This window comes from Cebidichthys violaceus, unplaced genomic scaffold (genome assembly GCF_023349555.1).
Source record: "Cebidichthys violaceus isolate CVI_PGR_0920_01 unplaced genomic scaffold, fCebVio1.0.p SCAF_10, whole genome shotgun sequence".
Taxonomy (NCBI): Eukaryota; Metazoa; Chordata; class Actinopteri; order Perciformes; family Stichaeidae; genus Cebidichthys; species Cebidichthys violaceus.
This window is the reverse complement of record NW_027176263.1, coordinates 12,344,038-12,363,755: the sequence shown is the minus strand read 5'-3', so window position 1 is coordinate 12,363,755 and position 19,718 is coordinate 12,344,038.

Here is a 19,718-nt window from a genome sequence, read left to right as displayed (position 1 = left end):
AGGAACGCCGCCGATGAGAGCGGTGAGACTCAATCATAACAGAAAGTCGGAGGCTGTACTACTAAACAATGAGAAAAAGACGCTGAAACGCACTTTAGAGTTGAGAGGAATTGCGGGGACAAGTTGACTATTAGCGACACCTTTTCACATTTGCCATTTGACCCATTGTCAATGTAAAAATATTTATTAGTGCATTTTTAAGCAAATGCGACGAGTAGCAGGTCTGCTTCTAAACATCACTTTATCTCTGTTTTACAATTCTTCTCCTGCAATTCACTTTTAGGGAAGCAGAAAGTTAATTAGCATGCTATCAAGTCAAACTGTCCAACAATATGGGAGCGCTCTGACAATGTATATGACACCAAAAAGCATTTAATATCGTGGTGTATACTTAATGCCTCATACAAAGTAGAGCTGTGTTTGGTGCTGTCATGCACATTACATCAACCTCAGCCTAATTCTGTTCCATCCTAACAATCATTTGGATTAATTGTCAAAAAAAAAAAATCTCCTGTACACAAACAAGACCGTGAACTCCTGCCCTGAAAGCTTGTGTGTGTGTGTGTGTGTGTGCGTGTGTGCGTGTGTGCGTGCGTGCGTGTGTGTGTGTGTATCACGGCGGTTATTTTTCTCTCTGTCACAAATGCGAGGACTTGAGTGGAGTGTGAGTTGTGTTTGAAAGGTGGTAAACCTGCTGAGGCTCTTTAATTTCCCCCCTCTTCACCGGCATGAGGGATGGTTCAAAGGGTGACTCTCTGACAGGGCATGTGATCGCTCCTCCGTCCTTTATCTGCCTCCCCACATTAGCACGTAAATGAGGCTGCACTTTGGGTTTGGGGAGCTGAAGCGTGCTCAGTGTAAACAGGAGTTGTACCGTTATCATTATTGGACAGATTTCTGACATCCTAACACCTCCGTTTCATTAACATTCAAAAGGGCTGGGATTTTGACACTGCCTCTGTTTATACAGATTTTTGAATGCTTTGCAGCGGGGATTGTATACAGAATAGTGTATACATAGTATCTCCACTGTTGAGTGGAGTTATACACTTCCATATTGGCAGCCTAAGCATTGCGGTGTCGACAGATGATTGTCCAACTAATGCCGAATGTTTGAAATGTTTCTTTGCTCCATCGTGACGTAAAAGGCTACAGTCAGACCCTAAAAGATGCTTTGGAAGAAATGATCCCCAGAACACATAGCTTTTAGTGCGAGTTGGATCCAACATTGTATGTCGAGTTAGTTACAGTGCTGTATTTCAATGCGGCTGGCAAATCGGTGTTGATGTGTATGCTGGAGTGTGTTCTCAGGCCTACCGTGGGGTGACTGCAGGGTCCTGAAACTCCATTGTGATTTGAGCAGAGCTTATCGCATGGGAGAGAACTGGCAGCCTCTTAAAAGGTATTATATGTGCTCTCGTTCTCCTTCCCTCTGTCTGACAGGAGCCCTTGGGATGAAAGGGAAAAGCAGTGGAAAAAGAGACATCGGTTCCCGACATGGGGAAGTCTTTGTTTCTATTCTCTCCATCCCAAGTCTCTCCAGGAATCCTAATTTCCACCATTCACCTACCTATCGGCAGATAAAAGCTGGTTGAAGGGGGGGATTTCCTCAATTGAGACAGCTTGTAACCAGTCTGCAGAAGGGAAAGAGGAGGAGTGTGGGGGGTGCACAAAGCTCTGGAGTGAGAGGAGGTTGGAGCACAGATTTCAAATCGCTTTGAATTCGAACACGCTGGTGAGCGAGTTGTTCTAAAGGACGTTTTTCACAGAGGCTGTTGTGAAACCTGGCTGGGAGTCTCTGAGCTGAGAGTTTGGATAAGAACAGTGACACACACGACATGAGATCTCCACCAGTCCTAAATATCCCCAAGACAAATGAAAGCCAAGATGCTGCTTGTGAGAGACTGAGCCATAGCCTCGTTTCTCATTATGTTGGTTTCTTCCAACCGCTCTTATTAGGGCTGTTTTCTTTTTTTCTTTTGGGAAGGAGGGGGTGCTTAGATGGTGATGTCCAAGTTCAGGGAATGCCAGGCCTGGCAGCTGACGTCCACAATGCGGCTGCTTGGCATTAGAATGAGGGAGGGGAAAGTCCATGCCAGTCTCTGGGGAGTGGGAGGTGTTAACTTCTAATGGCTTTCTCTGCCACGGCCCTGACATCTGCAGGGCTCCCAGCAAAGAGAGAGTGAGGCCTTTTTGAAAAATTAATGGAGCTGAATGCATCTCACAGCAAGGAGAGGGCTGGATTAATCAGCACATTAAGGGCTAGCTCCGGATTGGAAATAATTATTGAAGCTGACAAGGTGCAGAGGTGCCGGTGCCAGCTCCTTTCAGGAATGCATTTTAAAAAGCAGTTTAAAAAGCCTTCAGATGTTGGCATTATCTTGCGTGACCAAATTAGGAGCAAATGAGAAAAGTTTATCTGGCATTTTGGAGTATTGAAAGAGCTTAGGCTTTATAAATTATACAGTGTGTGTTTGTGTGCCTCAGCGTGTGTGTGTGTGTGTGTGTGTGTGTGTGTGTGTGTGTGTGTGTGTCTGCATGTGTGTGCGCAAAAAGGGTGCAGATGTGTTTTCTCTAAGTGTGTGTGTGTGTGTGTGTGTGTGTGTGTGTGTGGTGGGGGGGGGGGGGTGCAGGCAATGAGAATTATGGGCAAATAATTTTTCACAAAAAAAAAAAAAAAACACCATAGATTAAAAGTGGGTGTTATTTTTTTCTAGAGGGACTGCACAAAACTTTAAGGGGGATTAATTTAAATGGGTGCTTGAAACTATCATAGTGTTTGTGCAAATGAAAAGTGGATGTCTTAACACCCTGAAAGAGCCAGACGGTAAACTGATTACTGTTGACCACCCATGAAAAGCATGAAGAAGGGGGGGGGGCAGAGAAATTATTTAATAAGCGGCATGTTTTTCTGCCTTTCAGAAATAATCCTCTATAATTTTTCCTGTGAAGTGATTGGGCATGCGTTACAGTCATCATTAATACTCTCTGCGATTCAGAAAATCATTTGCCAGATAATAGCTGCTTCCATCTGAACAGAAGCAAGGTGATGCAAGCCAAGTCAATGATAAGACCTATTTCTGTCAAAATGTTAACCATTGCCATTTTATTTTTATTTCTTTACACTTCTAACGAATACAGTCCCACAAATGACTTATTTTAAAAGTGGGTGACGCAAGATTTTAATATGCTATTGTTAAAATAACTATCATCATTTTACCTATTTTAAAAATGGCAAAACATAGAGAATAGTCTTTATCGTCAGACTGAACAGACTGAACTATATTGCAAGTGAGCTAACTGAAAACATTATTTTATGGTCTGGAACTGCTCCCCATAAAATCTCCGGTGAAGCGAATGGCATTTAGCTGTGCAGCTACACCTTGTGATTCCTACACATTTCATACAGTTTCACTTTTTAAACAATGTTACGAAAGGTCTGATCCTTTCTTCAGGCTGTTCTGCATAAAGTGAATATGCCCTTGACCCTGAAGGCAGACAGAATATGACCAATTGCATTGACAGTATTAATGTTAACATCTTCATGGCGGTATGAAGACAACACCTTTGGAGATCAAAAGCAACCCAGTGAGGAATGCCAAATGTTTGACTGACTGTTTGATCTTTAAAGCCTCTCGATAAGATATGCAACCTTGGATAGAGATCTCCATTATGGCTGTTATTCTCTTTTAACTGCAACGGCTCTCCAGGTAATGGCAACGCATCTGGATAGCAAATTGGAGGGGCTGAGTGGCAGCGATCATCTTCACAATCTCTGTTCCACCACAATGAAAACGTCACAAAATTCAGGCGGCAGCGTAAACTTTTAACACTGTGAATGAGCGATTACTTCAACCAACACTGGCATAATTCTGTTGTCTCAAATGCGCCGCCGTCCCCGGCCATGTAATTCCACAAAGCATGACTAAAGTCAAACCCCAGAAAATAGGTGGATTTGCAGATGCAATCAGGTTTGCGGTATACTCGATTCAGGGATACAAATTTGATTGAACTATTTCCAGGGGTGATGTATGGAAAACGATATTACTGAGGCACGTAAATTGAAAAAATAAATAGGAAAGAGATCATCTTAATTAGCTTGAAATTAGACTCATATTCCATGGTGCAGATACCAGAAATTGACATAGGTTAGAGATTTCAGTTATTTACCCACCGGTTGAGTTGGTGATTGCCACAGATTGCATATCACAGTTGTGAGTATTTTTTTCATATGGCGTATCAGTGAAATTGTGTTTTGTTTCTAGATGTTGTCGATTATTTAGCTCAAGGTGTGAACAAAAAAAATTACAACTGAATCACTTAACATTGAAAACTAAATCACTTTCGACATTAACATGCGTATTTGAGCTGGTCTCCTCTGCCCCGGAGCCTGTGGGTGTTATGCTTAAGCTTTTACATTCGTGAAATCCAACAGGATATTTACCACCTGTAAATGCTTACATTTACGTGACACTCTAATTTCCCGAAATCCATGTGTGTATGATTGTATTTCTGAGACCTCACCTCGGCTCCGTCGCCTCAGGGGCCGAGGCCGGTGCAGGGCTGCTGTACTCTGTAACTCTGTACCTACTGAAACTAAACGGCCTCGGACTGTGCTGCTTGTCTCTTTACTACGGTACTTTTTAGGGATTACAGCGGAAATGTTGAATTGCTTTTGTAGAGAAAGATCCTCCAGGTACAGATAGTATATGTTTCATCATGTCCAAAATATAGAAAAATCCTGTATGGTTTCAGAAATGAATTATGCCTTAAGGAACTGACAAACTTCACAAAAGTGGGCGTTTTTCGGGAAGAGCTTGTCATTACTACCTGTCCCACCTACTATGTTCCCCCTCTGTCTACAGAGCAACCCATCTCCGCCCCGCGGCCACAGCCTAAGGCAATGCATTCTGGGTTGTGTTTGAACACACACCCCGCTCCTCTGTTCAAAAGCCGTTTAGATCCCAGGAATATTTATGGATCCCTTTTGATTTCTTTGCATATACCGTTGTGTGGTACACACACACGCAGGAGCACACACTCTTTGTTTTTTCATCCGCACTTAAAACAGTAGTTGCGGGATTCATTGTTGTAATGGATTAAAGAGCTACGAGAGCGCTGTGTCTTTAAGAGAAGAGGCTGCTCTTGGAAACGCTTGGCAGTGTTTTGCTGTGATGATCATTGTCACGTCGCTGCGTGGACAGAACAAATCAATCCTAGCTTCCATGTTCACACATCACCTTCTGAGTGGTGAGACACAATCCACCGCAAGGTAACATCCCAGACTAAATACATTATCTGTAACAGAAGAAAGAGAGAATAACAACATTGTCCACATTGTACAGTGGAAAATAGTTAAACCATTTTACTGATATTCAACCGCTCTTGCACCATCTACATCTCAACACACAGTCACTTTTTATGTTAAGAAATAGACCAAACAGTGCACATGCACGCAAACCCTACAACAAAATCTGTGTGAGCCTCGCAATAGCCTGCAATTAAACTTTCTGAAAGCCACCAAACGAGATTTCATGAAGGTCAGGGGGTCCTAGGCTGGCACCATGGGTGCTGATGGTACAGTATGGTGGCGGAGCAGAGCTGTGATAAAGGGCAGCTGCCGGCGATTTAATGAGGGAGCAGGGGATGTGGCCCCCCCACCGCAACTCATCGCCACTTAATGGCACCACTAATCCCTGCAGAGACGGTGCTGTACACACAATTGGTCTGCCCTCCATGTGGCGGAATACCCCAGCAACACTTTCGCACACCCAGCACCACCAGTTAGCCGTTCACAATCACTACGAAAATGGTGCCTCTCTCAAAAACACAGACAACAGAAATGATGAGCTGCCTCCTACAGGTGATTCAGTTCCGGAACCAGGTCTTTTGAATGTTGTTTCTTGCTAAGTTCACCACTTCGTCCACTTTAGAACTAAAGACATGGCATTCAGGTGTGAAGGACTAGAGGGTGTAAAGATGCGCCCATTATTTTCCACTGCCTCGTGTGTGACTGCTGTTGGCTACACGGCGCTAAACTGCGTGGCGATGAGCGCTCAGACTTCCACGGCTTTGGTGTGAAGGGTCGAGACAGATCCATCTCTAACCTTTGGTCGTGTTCAGATGCTCTTGACGTACCTTAAAGCAATCTTAATTGGCCCAGAGCGTGAAACGTGATCGATGAACGGCTGGTTCACTCGCTTTTCACAACACTCTGCCATTATTCAGTGGATAGTCGCTGACCTGTTAGCTGTCCTACATTTTCTCTCCCATCTATTCGACAAGAGCCTCGAGCCACTGCTAACACCGGCGATGTGCACATACAGGCCTCCTTTAGTTCACTTGTCAAACACAATGATTTTGGCTTTGTTTATATATGGCATGAGCAATTCCCCCGTCTATATTTGAACAGAGTCTCATTAGAATAGCCGAGAGAAGGAACTTGAATTTCTGGTCCCGCTCAGAGCACTCCACAAAAATAATCCACATGTGAGTGTGGTGGTCTCAAGGAGAGGGAGCACTTTGCAGCGTCGCAGATCCTCACAGCTAATGTGTTTAGCAGGAACGTCAAAGCAAGCGTGTTTCACTCGTAAAACATCTCAATATGTTAGCAAGAGTGCACAATTAGCATGACTCGCTTGAAATGTACACGCATGTAGAGCACAATCGGTTTCACTGCCAACTGGGAGCTCGCCTTGTTCTCCTTCTCGTTCCCCCTTGTCAGGATAATAATTTACAGATTCGCTGTCTCACAGAGAGCACTCATTCTTTGACTTAAGTTGATACTTAAGTCTCGGTGGGACTCTGGCGCAGCGGAGACAAAATCGTTATGATTCTTCACTCCACCATATGTTTTTGTTTATGAGCAGTTGCCTCTCGCTGGGAATTCACCCCGTCATGTTGGGACACAGAGGGCATTTTCTTCATAGTTCAGAGGATATGCCCATACATGCAGTACTGCCCACCTGCCCAACACACACACACACACACACACACAAGCGCTCCGTCTATATACATAACACACACACACACACACACAGTGTCCCTCCCTCAGCCTCGGATCCAGATGTGCTGTGCTCCCGGCGCAGTCTGAGCTGCCAGCTGAGGCGAGAGCTTTACCCTGGCAGAGAGCAAAAAGGCCAGATGAAACAGACAGAGGGGGATTAATGCTCTCCTCCCATCCTTATTGAGAACCTGAGTTTGCAACCACTCACCACAAACAGCGTGACCGACCCATAATGCACTTAGAAAAAATGGCTAGTTGCTGACTTTAATAAAGAACCATGCTAATACACCACCGACATAAAGTCTTAGGAAATGAACGATTCTAACTTTGACACACTAATTGATTTAGACATCGTGTCTATCCTCATTTCAAGGCTGATGAAGTTATGCCACAAATCCTCGCAGCAGTGAGTTATTGTTTATGATAATTGTTTAAGATGCCGTGGTTTGTGGAGACAGAGCCGACTGCTCTGGACCTCTGTGTTTTATGGTGCAAGAAAGTGAGAGCTTTAATCATTCTGGCTACATAAGTTCAACGAAAGCTCTTGATGGCACAGATGAATCTTATAGTGCATGAAAGGAAGATGCAGGGCCAAAGAGTGCAAACCTCAAGGGGGGGGGGCTTCATAATTCTCTCCAAGAGGATTATTGCTGCTTTTGTACACAGACACCTCTTGAAACCAAAAAGGGGCCAAAGTGAATCAAATATGAGGTGGTGGTAAAAGAAATTATATTTGCTTCGCTTTTTGTCCTATGTGTTAAATTCATTTTGTTGTGATAGTGTTAATAAATAGAGAATGGCTGGAATGTACTGAACTCAATACAACTTCATTCACAGCTGCTTTACAGACAGACCGGGGAAAAAAACATGCAATTCATTTGCATTTGGAAAAGATTTACGGGTGAAGAAGACAAATAATCTTCATCCCGTGGCTGCGAGTGCATATGATGAGCCACCAGTAAAAAAACAGAAATGGAGGGAAGCTCCCACTGCCATTGCCCCCATCATCCTTGACAAATGGAGCAGCGGTAAAAAGGCCTCTTTGAGTGAGTTGTAACTTTCGGCAGCCCCTCGCAGGTGTGGGTGATCTTTCATCCTCCCAGCCCTCCTCCTCCTCCGCCTTTCGGAGTCCTATCTCTGGCCTCCATCAAAAGTGAACGTGCTGCCCCGGGTTCAGATTAACTCCACTCTGACAGACCAAAGGCCTCCCCTCCTCCTGCCCCTTTCCACCTCAACTCACACATCTCCTACAACAGGGGAAATTAGGGCTAGTTTAGCAGATCTTACAGCACCACTAAACACCGCCCCAGATCGCTCACTGATTGCCTGGCTCAATCCATTGTATTCCCCCCCACCACCACCACCACCACCTCCACTCCCCTTCGCTTATCTTTGCCTTTGGCCAAAAGCAGCTTCTCTGCTCCGAACCACCTCCCCTTACTTACACACACACACACACACACACACACACACACACACACACACACACACACACACAATCCTCCCTCCAGCGTGTCCAGAGAAAATATGTAACTAACTTATTTGTGAAAAGTCTCACAGCGGGGTCAATAGATAATATCAGATGTGTTTGCTTTGTGATGTTGCAGAAACACACTCAAAGTTAATGTTTCTTTTAATGGCGGATTAAAATGGATGGCTTGCTGTGTTTATGACAAACTGTACGAGCGCTTTTATAGGTTAATTTCCTGGGTTCATTGCTGACTGTGAATAGTGCTAACAGATTTACCTGGACTGGGATTGCTCTGAACAAAGTGGTTAAACAGTGGAAAATAGAGAATATAAACTGCTCTGTTTTAAGAGTCAATCTCACAAGACTTGTATCAGACCTTCTTTTCTTTTTAAGTACTACTCTTAGACCAATTATAGATGATCAACCTTTGTGGCAAAATGCTTGGGTGAGACCTATCATTTGTCTCCATTGTCAGTTTCCTGTTTTCCTGAGCAACTCCCCTGACCTGGCTGGCAGGCCTCCCTGCCCTGAAGAGCACTTTCCCTTTCCTCATTCTGCATTGAGCCGTTAGGGAAGAAGGAAGGGAGGGAGGGTTGGAGGTGTGGGGGGGTCTGGTCTAACTTAATCTGACCCATTGCTCAGGTCAGTGAGCTGCTTACCGGGTCTATCCAAACATAGGGGCTTGTTTTGCTAAAGCTGTGGAAAGAAGAAGTGCCCTCTTAAATCAATGCTTTACTCAGAGCTGTGCACATGCAAGGTTGTTATGCGTGAAACCACAGGAGGCAGAGCTGGCACACAACCAGCAGCGTGCTCCTCCACTTCATACTCCCCTCACCATGAAGGCTAGGAAAAAAAGAAGAAAAAAAACTCTCCTCTGTAGACATCCAAAATACTTTTTTGACATCACAAGCTGTATCGCTGCATTTTTATTTTGTTTAAAGCATAGCTGAAGTCTGTGCAGCAATTTCCCTCCAATTCCCAACGTGCACTCAAACGCAACAGTGTTTTCATTTAGGCCTTATACAGCGGGCTCTTCCTATGACAAAAAGGGAATTGCGCTCTAAAATGCATCCAGCTGTGTGCGCTTGACTTTTTCTCTTGACATACTTTTCACCAAAACGTCCAGCCCTGATCTAATCGTGACGCTGCAGAGAGACCAGACCGAGCAGCTCACACGTATGTTTGTTGCGCACAGACTGGAGCGGTCCGAGGTTTTACTCCGCTGTTCAGGTATCATGTGATCTGAGGAGGAATGTCGAAATCTGCCCGATTTATTGCTCCTGTGTGACTGAGCGTTCGCAAAAGGCAAAGAGAGAAATGTTTCCTCTAGCTTGAGGAGGCATTTAAGGCGTCTTTGAAGTAGCTGCAAGGCTTCTCAGGGCACTAAACGGTCTTGTTACGGAGAGCACCAGATGCATTGCACACTACAGAGGTGAATTGTCATTTAGATTTATTTTTTTATGAGCGCCCCAAAGGCACTTCTCCCAAGCAGAGTCCGGGTTCTTTGTTTCCAGCAAGGTTAGGGCGTTGAGACGTCGTCCTGCCTGACACTGGAGAGAATGGAATTCACATTATCTTGCGTCTCCTCTGCAACTTAAACACCTGTGCGAGGTATGCTCCCAAAACTGAAGCATCACATGTGTCCAAACGAAGCGCGGTAAACTTGAACTCGGTTATATGGGACTTTTGACAAACATGGCCACTGGTAAAAGGCTGTTGTTGTGACTATAAACAAAGGCTCTAATTCACCATAATGGTTCTACGGGTCCAATGCTCTGGGAGATGCAATGGCCAGTCTCAGTGGCTTAATTATCTTTCTAATTTGTATTAGCACCGGCTATCCTCTCAGGGATAATTATGTATCTTGTGTGTGAGCGAGCTTAATGAGGTTAACTTAAGTCTTTACATGGAATAAGGGTTCAGTCACCTCGTAGAGAAGAAAAAAAAAAAAAAAAGCTCCTCCTGCTGATTGCCGTGTTTTTCTCCTATAGATGATGACCGTGTGGCCGCGTAAATCCCAATGGAGTGCAGAGGTACAGATGAACTTATTCTCAGTGGTAACAGCAAGCGGAGGAGAGAGGGGAGTTGTTTTGTAGTTCTGGTTGAAGGACGGTCAGTTCAATAGGTTGAGCGAAACGCTCCACAATAACTAAACCTTGTCCATGTTGACCTGTTGTAGATATAAATCAAAGAATGTTGCTATCAGATCAATATAGCCACCCCCCCCCCCCCTCCAGTGACATTTTCGAGAAATCTCAGCACTTCCACCAGCTGAAAGTCACTGTGCACTGAAGTGAGTCATGTTTAGCAGGTATTGATAAGGCTGATAAGAGCTCTAGCTTGATATCATCTGAATTCCCAAAGTCCTGTGATCATGCGGCGCTTCCCCTCTCAGTTTATACACCATGTAGTGGCACCGCCAGCATAAAAGACTACATATTTTTCTCTCATGACTGAGTGTAATCCACAGCTAAAGAGCCCTCATTTATTTGCTGCACCCCTCCCATTTTTGCTTGCTCAATACTTAGCTGTTTTTTACTGCAGGTTAGGAAGGGAAACCATCTTATCTGTGACTGGGGGGATTTATTAGTGCAAAAAAGATAATTGCTATTCATAGGCCACTGGGGGCTGATTTACAACCACTAATATTTAGGATTCCTAGAGCCGTTTTTCAGCCTTTTTTTTATTTTTATCTCCAGCCCTGCCTGCAGCGCGGTGGGGAGAGAGGTCAGGGTGGACTGTGAGGGATGGGACGGGCAAAGCCTCCACTCTGAGCTATTTGGCGTAAGACTAATGTGTGAGGAAGTAGCCGACATGAAAAGGCCTCGTCCACGTAGGTCTGCCTGAAACTGACAAACACCTGTTCTACTTAACCTGTAATGAGTCGGCAGCTCAGATCTGTCTCGTGTCTAAGGGAGGAGAACGTGAAATGGCAACGAAGAACAAACTCGCTTATGTTTGAATATATAGTACAAAATCTGGAATGACCGCATCAAAAGCTATCAACTGAGTGTTGCTACTCCCCCCCCCCCCCCTCCCTTCAGGTGGTTTTCTTACAAAACTGGTTTGTTAATTTGCAGTGAAAACATGACTTGTCCTCACAGAGGTCATACATTGGTTATGTTGATGTATATTACCTGAAACACAGGTAGCATTTTTTATTTTTTTTTGTTATAGTTTGAGAAGGGTTGGTTGCAGGCGAAACAGGAAATGAAGACTTTTGGGCCTGTCTGTCCACGCTGATCCTCCAGCTGACCGGGAGGCAGCAGGGGCTTCAGCGAGAGCGCTCAGATGTGAGGTCACGGGTTCAAAGCCCAGGTGTTGTGCCTCGCAGCGGGACACTTCCCAGTCTGAACAGTGTAAATGATTTTAGAGAATGTCGAGGTTAACCCGAGATCACAGAGATCCACCTCTGAAGAAGAGGCTCCTCCTACTGTATCTGTCAAAGACGTCGGTTTGTAAACACACTAATCTGCTCCTGTCTGTTGTGTGTGTGATCATTTGGTGTCCTCACTTTTGGGGTGATAGTGGTCTCTATCTTAGTTGTGCATTTTCATACCAATCAGATTACTGCAAATCCAAATAGCAAATTTAAGTAAATCTCTTTCTCTTTTCAACCACGTTTTGCTGAACAAATGTTATTCTATGTAACTTCTGTTGAGAGTTAAACAATTATCAAATTTTCAATTTGTTGTCCAAATGAAGAGCATATCAGTTGGTGTAAACTGTCATATTGTAGCAGAATATAAAAAAAATGGGCGCTGCTGGAGAATCCCAAGAACACCCAGCTTCTTCCTTTTGATTTCCATTTCATTGATTTAATTTATCATCCTTAAGAGATGTCACTTTGTCTAAAAATGTATTCATCGTGCATATGCGACTCTTAATAGAGCTAATCTTTTTGCCAGAGCAGAAATCTTGTGGAGGGATAATCTGAGATAAATATAGTTAATTGAGGCCAGGTGAACTTTCTTTATCAGCAGCACAGTCAACCAATCTGAAGTAAATGTGATAATTAGAACGGAGATGTCTTCACCGAGAACAGAGCGTGGTCCTGTCCCGCAGCCGTTTCCCTCAAATGATATCTGATTTCACAACACGTCAGAAATTCATAGCAAATTAAGTGGGTTAACAAATGCAGTCATGTTTCCCATAGACAGATGTAAACACTGTCATCTGGAAGCAATAAGCAAGAAAGCCATCTTCTGCAGTCCTGCTAGCATTTGTTTCCGATCTAAAATGACATTGCACATATTTAACATAAATGTTATTATATAGCAAGTGCACCACCGGCACCGTGTACCCTCTCTCTGAAAGAAAACAGATCAGAGAAAAAAAGAAGAGAGAGAGAGAAAAGAAGCCCTCCTCTTTCACTTTCGTTTCCCGGTGAGGTATGAAAGGGTGCTCACTTAGGCCATACATGCAGCCTGTGCTCCGCCTGACCACCATTAACACCCCTGAGAGACCGCGTCCTAATTACTCATTCAGCCTGACAGAATCTTCCTAATTACAAACTTCATTAGCCTGCAGGACTTTGTTTTTCACCAGAAAAGGAGGGAGCAGGGGACGGCTCGGGCCAAGGTGCAGTGGAGGCGAGGGGTAGGGGCTTTAGCACCTTACTCCTTCGTGCCTTTCTTTTTTTTCTCTTCTTTTTTTTTTTTTTTTCAAAGGAGATGTTAAGACCTCAGTCAGAGATCTAATTAGATTCATGGTGAGAATCAGACACCTTTTAACTAGCCTCTGGAGTCCCCCTAAAAGGACAGCGAGATCCAGGGTAGGAGAGAATTAAATGGACCTGCTACTGCCTTTCATGTGTGAAGTGGTCTGATTTGCCATGTCCTCACCTACAAATACAAAATAACCTGCAGCACTTACACACCCTGCTACCATTATACCTCGCTTATAAACACATAGGACTGCCCCGTGGGGGGAGGGAAGGACAAAAGCTACAGTGAGACGGGACTTAAAAAGACATATATTTGCTATTACCTTGTTTATATGTTCTACTCTCAGCGCTGCACCTGTGTCTCCTTACTGCTGTCTTATGGTCCAGAATCGTTAATCTGAGAAGGTGATGCACATCATCAAAGTCACCTGCCAGTCATTTCTGTGGGTTTACATGCATTTAGAGTTCATATGTTCACACTGCATCCAATTGTATGGCAGACGCCATTTCAGCCAGTGAGCATTACCGGCAGTTAGAGCCAGGTGAGGCACAGAGCACATCTCAGTTGCTGCTAATGCATAATGGAGTGCTGCACGACCGCCGATGTTGGAGAGCTCCCAACCATCGCTGGTCCGACTTCAAAGTCCCTCGGTGTGCGAGGAGTGTGGCTGCCGCCGCTGGAGGACTAATTATTTCACCTTAAGCTTACATAAACCCTCCGCAAGAAGTTATGCTTGTTATTAATTAGAAGGCCGCTCTCGGAAACTCCACTTGAGATCGTTAGACAATGTTAGCATCCTTCTCCTGCAATGGCTAAGCTCTGCAGCGTGGAGGAAGAACATTATGAGTGAATGGGAGTGAATGATTAGCAAGTATAATTTGGGTTAGTTTCTCTGTGGAGGTGTTAAGGTGCTCACTGGCCCATAATAGATGTCACAACCTGAATTACTACTACCAATCATTTACGCCCGCCTGTCAAGCAATGCTCAAGCTCTGTGGAGCAGCCATATTGAAACCCCATGTTTATGCTCCGAACAAATAACCAAACGGCTTTTCTTCTCTTTCCACATCGCTGTGTTTAGATGTCAGGCACATCAGCGCACTGCAACACATTTTGAACACATGGCTGCGCTTTTTTTATGACAGGAAATTCAAGAACATCTGCCGCCCAAGGAAAGAAGCTACATACTCGTTCTTGTTTTTTCCAACGTCACGTTCTGTGTATTACTTCCATGTTTTGCATCCAACTTTGTGCTTTATCTCTGCTGGAGTCGTGGCCTTCGGTCCTCGGGGTCATGACGACAAAACCACTTCTTTAGTTAGGTGTTTGTGTGCTGAACATACAGTCAAAATGTTTGCCGCCACAACCCAGGGCCTCCAAACCCACTGACTATTTTGTCCAAAGGCATTTTTACGCCACAAGCAGAGAATGCAGAGATACCCACAAACGCAAATGCGAGCACACACAAGAGATGCCCACGCAACCCCCATCCCACGGAAAATACTGTTTGTGAATATTAGTCAACTTCAAGGGCATGTTGTGCAGAGGGAGGAGGGTATTATGGCAGCACTGACCAGAGAATTGGCGTGGCTTTGCCTCAATGACACAAATAACGTCAGTGTTGTATTAAAAGCTAACGAGAGTTGGCGTACAAGTTGGTTGAGCCTTCATGAAGACGCTTCATGAAGTTGTGGCGAAGCTGAAACTTCATGAATTATCATGTCATGTCATAAAACCCCCGCTTGTGTGTTATGAATGCTGTCTGTTGTAAATTAGGCTTCAGAGAGAATAAAGTGTTCTGGTCAGTGTTACTTGTCATTCTCAAGTTCATACAGGGAAGAATGTCTTCATCAAAATAAAAAATAATATAAATCACTGGTCAATATTTTTAATTTGCGCAAAAAAAAAAGAGTTGTATTTTGAAATAGCTAGACATTTGTGTGCAGTAGGCTACTTTTTCTGCTCTGTCTCAGTCTTTGATTTTGTTTTCAGTCATAACATAGTGAATTATAATGCGTATTAAAAAAAACATTTATCCGCAATATTTGTGGATGTATTGTTTTGGTTTACAGAAAGTTATAATGGCAAAAAGCACCACATGTTGGTACATGTTGTCATGCAAGTATTTAGTAATTGTTATGGTATTTTCATCATATCATTGTTGTCTTATTGTATTGTTTGTGTATTCCACTGCTTTTTATGAACTACATGTTAGATTAGATCAGATAGTGCTGGGCTATGGGTCATTGGTCCATACTTGTCCCGAAAAATAAGATAATTCAATACATATATGCAATATATATGGATATATTGCAAGAGTTTCGTGCTGTTTTTAATTAATACAAATACATATTGTATAATGAATTATACAAAAACATGTATGTACTAATCAACACGATCACAGTGAAGATCAGTTAGCATTGCACCATTTAAACCATAAGCGAAACACTTTCAGCTAAATCATGTGTAGAACTTATCACAAGCACTTCAAGAGCAAAATAACTAGAACATATATGGCTATAGAATGAGTAATATTTACTGGTGCTGGGTTTATTTTTGTTGTATGTTTCACTTAGTCAACGCCAATCTATTAAAAAGCCCTTGATGAGAAATCCAAATCTCTAAAATGACTATTTGAATATGTGTCACAGGCTCAGATGACTCTAATGTTGAAAAGCAATAAGGGAAAGCGATGCACCATCCACTAGCCATGTGCACACAAGCCCCTGTCCAAGAACTCCACCACTAGTATTTTGTGCAGCCTCACTTTCCAGACACTAAGCACTCAACTGCCGTCAGACTCGGCCCACAGAAACTTGATATTCCACGTTTTTTTTGGGGGGGGTTGACTTTTCTCCCTCCCAGCTACCAAGAGGGGGAGACACAGCGAAGCTCAGAGGGGTGCAAAGCAGGGACAGAGGAACAGGTGCCCACAATTTCACCTGTCTGTTCAATAACCCACACACTAGCAGCTATATTACATTTCAGCTCTAATCGTAGCCACATTTACTGCACTTTCACAGAGATGAAAGAGCGGGAGAGAAGTGGACTAAGGCTCCAGTTTTAGATGTGAGCTAATGTCATTGGATGTGATCATATCCTGACATAGAGCGACACAAAACATGGACGCCTTTCGCGTGGCTTTAACAGAGCCAGACGCGAGAGCAAGCCGTGCTCCTGCAACCTGTTTAGCCCTGCAGCAGGTGAAGACAGGAGCTTCTCAGATCGGTGGTATTGTTCTCAAAAGGACCTGCTGGTTGAGCAAGCAGATAGACCCGTATCAGTGCTGATGATGTGGGAGGGGACTCGCAGGTCAAGAGACACAGAATAGCTCAGCAGGCACATGTGATATATTTAGTGGGGCCATTGTTTGTTTTATTTAGGGAGCGAATTGAGGATTTTCCAAACTGCAGGGCCCCTGAGGTATTTTATCAGGTGTACAGTCCGCCATATGTTACACATTAGTGCACTGAGGGGAATGCTGGTCGCAGATACAACCTATAAAATGTTTGGAACTTCAGAGGAGGGAGGGGGGGGTCCACAATTGCTCTCTTCAGAGCTGGTGCATGTGTGGGAAGCACTTATATGCAAATGGAACTGCATCACATTACACCCCAAATTCCCCCTGTCATTAAAGAAAATAAACCTTAGGAATCTGTGGGCTAGCAGCAGGTCATAACAATAAGAACGCATTAAAAAAATGCATGTTTACTGTTGCAGCCGGTTGGAAATAATAAGAGGAAAAAACAGCTAATGAAGGCCTTAAACTTTTTGAGGCTTCCCTAACTGAGCTGAGACTGTGCAGGCCGAGTTCAGGCAGATGCCCAGACTGCGGAGCGCGTTCTGGGCCGAGAAGAAGCCCGGCAGAAGGAGAAAGAGATGCCTGTGCAGGTGGAAAAAGTTTAGTGTTTCCTGATTTGCAGCTCTCGATGAATATTTCATTGCGAAATGGTCGTTTATCACTTGTAGGTCTGTGACATCTCTTGGTCATATGTCTGTGTGGTGACCTCAGTGAATATGGGCAATGGAGGCTCTGCACGGGTCCGTCAGAGAAGCTTGTAATGTGGCTCTTAGGCTTCGTTCATCTATTAACAATCACATTTTGGTGCCAGCCTCTTAGTGTGTGTGTGTGTGTGTGTGTGTGTGTGTGTGTGTGTGTGTGTGTGTGTGTGTGTGTGTGTGTACAAGCTGGAACCCTGCTCTGAATTCATTAATTGTGATGGAGAATTCAAAAAAAAAGAAGGAAAAAAAAGGGACACTTAGCAAGCTAATCAGTGCAGAGGCAGCAAAATAAATAATATTCAAAAGTAACTTTACATATATTATTTACATATTACTGCCTTAATTTGAATTTAGTTTCTTTTAGACGCAACATTAACTACGATCTATTGTCTAACCCAATTAAGCTAAGAGTTTAGGCTTTCACGACGATGATTTATGTCGTTGAACGCAGCAGGCGGATAAATGCTGCGTTTAAGATCACCGTGTGAGTGCCTGTGTTTTTAATTGTAATCATCTCCTTCGAAATCTAAATTAGAAATAATAGCGAATCCATAACAATAAAGGCATTTGTTTAAACGATATTTATCTTGGCGTCTGCGCAGTTGTGTCGATCAGTAGACGGTCAGTGAATTAGTTAGTCAGTCCGAGTCAATAAGTGCTGACTGCTCCCGATGGCGAATTGGAAAATTGCTGCGTTTGGAAAACATAATCATCAGTGCACATCGTGGCTGCAGACGCCCCTCCCTCGTTATTAATAATAAAGAAAGAAACCCAATCCGAGGCTCCGATGTTTAATTTATTATTATGTAAGCCATTTGAAGGGTGATTGTATAGTAATTGCTCATTAGTCTTGTATATTTATCGCTGCACCTTATGTCAAGGCCAAGGGAATTGTGTGGGTTTCATTCTCTCCTTTCAAGGATCAATTTCAGAGGCAATTTGAGAAACGGGACAGATCAAGTTAGTCCTGACGTGGCTCTGTGACAGGCCCGGCCTACAGGTGCCCGCTCACGAGCATTTTCTTTTACCCTGATGAGATGCTCTTTGAAATGAAATTAGAAAAGCTGCAGCGTGTTGACAAACTATCCATCCTTTTCAACAGCCACTTCTCCCGACTTAAGAGATTTCAGCTCGATCAATTATTGACTTCCAGCACTACCACGAAGCCTGACTTCCTCCGGTTCCCTCCCTCCGCCGCTATCCACATTAGCGGTGTCAGCGGACGTAATTATACCTACTAATTGCAGATTAGAGGTTTTGGGTCAGTGGGGTCACTTGATAGGACCGACTACTCTTTTCAATGACGGATAATCATTTCACGTTGCAGACTAAATGTTTCGTGCACGCGGGGCTTATAGGTCCAAAACGTCCCAAACTGGCTCTGCCGTGAATATTTGAGGAATAATCCAACTGTTCAGGAGCTGTGATGATTTATGGAGAGTTTGGCCCCTGGACGGAGCGCAGCAGCTTAAGTTTAGATAAGCGGGTCACCAAAGGTCCCCACAGCCGGCCCTTAACGCACAGCACGAGCGTGTGGGAGAGGGATCTGATGTGCGAGGGCCCACTTCACATCATAATACACACTCTCACACACACACACACACACACACACACACACACACACACACACTGTTTGAATTCTGCCCGGAACGATAATATTCATGTGACCTTAGTCTCAAACTGCGCTTGATCGTCCTTTTATTATAAGAGACAAGATGTAAAAGAATGACGCATTTAATTTTTAAAACGCAGAGAAAGCATCTAAATATTAACCAAGCTCTGTGGTTTGCAACGTACATTTACAATTATTTATTTTTTGCATTTTGGATTATTTGGACCGAGACTAATTTCTAAAATGCTTTTTACAACTCATATTTTTTTTCTCATTTAAATATTTGGACGGGTGCCTTCAGAATAAGGAATCATTAAGCTTTTTAGAATATTTTTGGTAAATTCGGGTTTTGAATTTTGTTGCTCAACCTGCTAAATTCTCATGCTCATGTCCGCAATAAATACAATAATGTATTTCCATAAATAGAGCTGCCGCTACATTAAAAAACATAGATATTTCCAGATTAAAAACAAACGCCTTTAAATTAATCAAACTGTGCCAGGCTCTAATGAGAAGCCCGTCCTGTCTCCTGTGTGTCCATACAAGCGCACAGAGGGGGGGAGAGTGCGCCAAATTTGTTTGCGGCGGATCAAGGCTCACCGCCTCCACTGCACTTTCTTTATCTTAATTCCAACTTGAAAAGATATAATTATCTAGTTTGAACAGGACTGCTATCAAATCCTTCTTTAGAGGCCGGGTAGGGAAAAGCTCGAGTGGATTGTGAAGCTCTGAGCCGCTCGGTGTTGCCCGAGATAGGAGTAATGAAGTTGTGGAGTCCGGAGATACAAAGGGCATTAACCTCATTAGCATGAAACCTTTTCTTCTAACTATTGTGGGACCCTTTCAGTCCTCTAATCCCCCCTATTTCAAAGCTGGGTTTGTAATAAAGCTTTTAGGTTTTTTTTTTCAAAGCTAATGGTATTCTCTAAAGATTTTTATTGCAGTTATAAGATTAAGAAT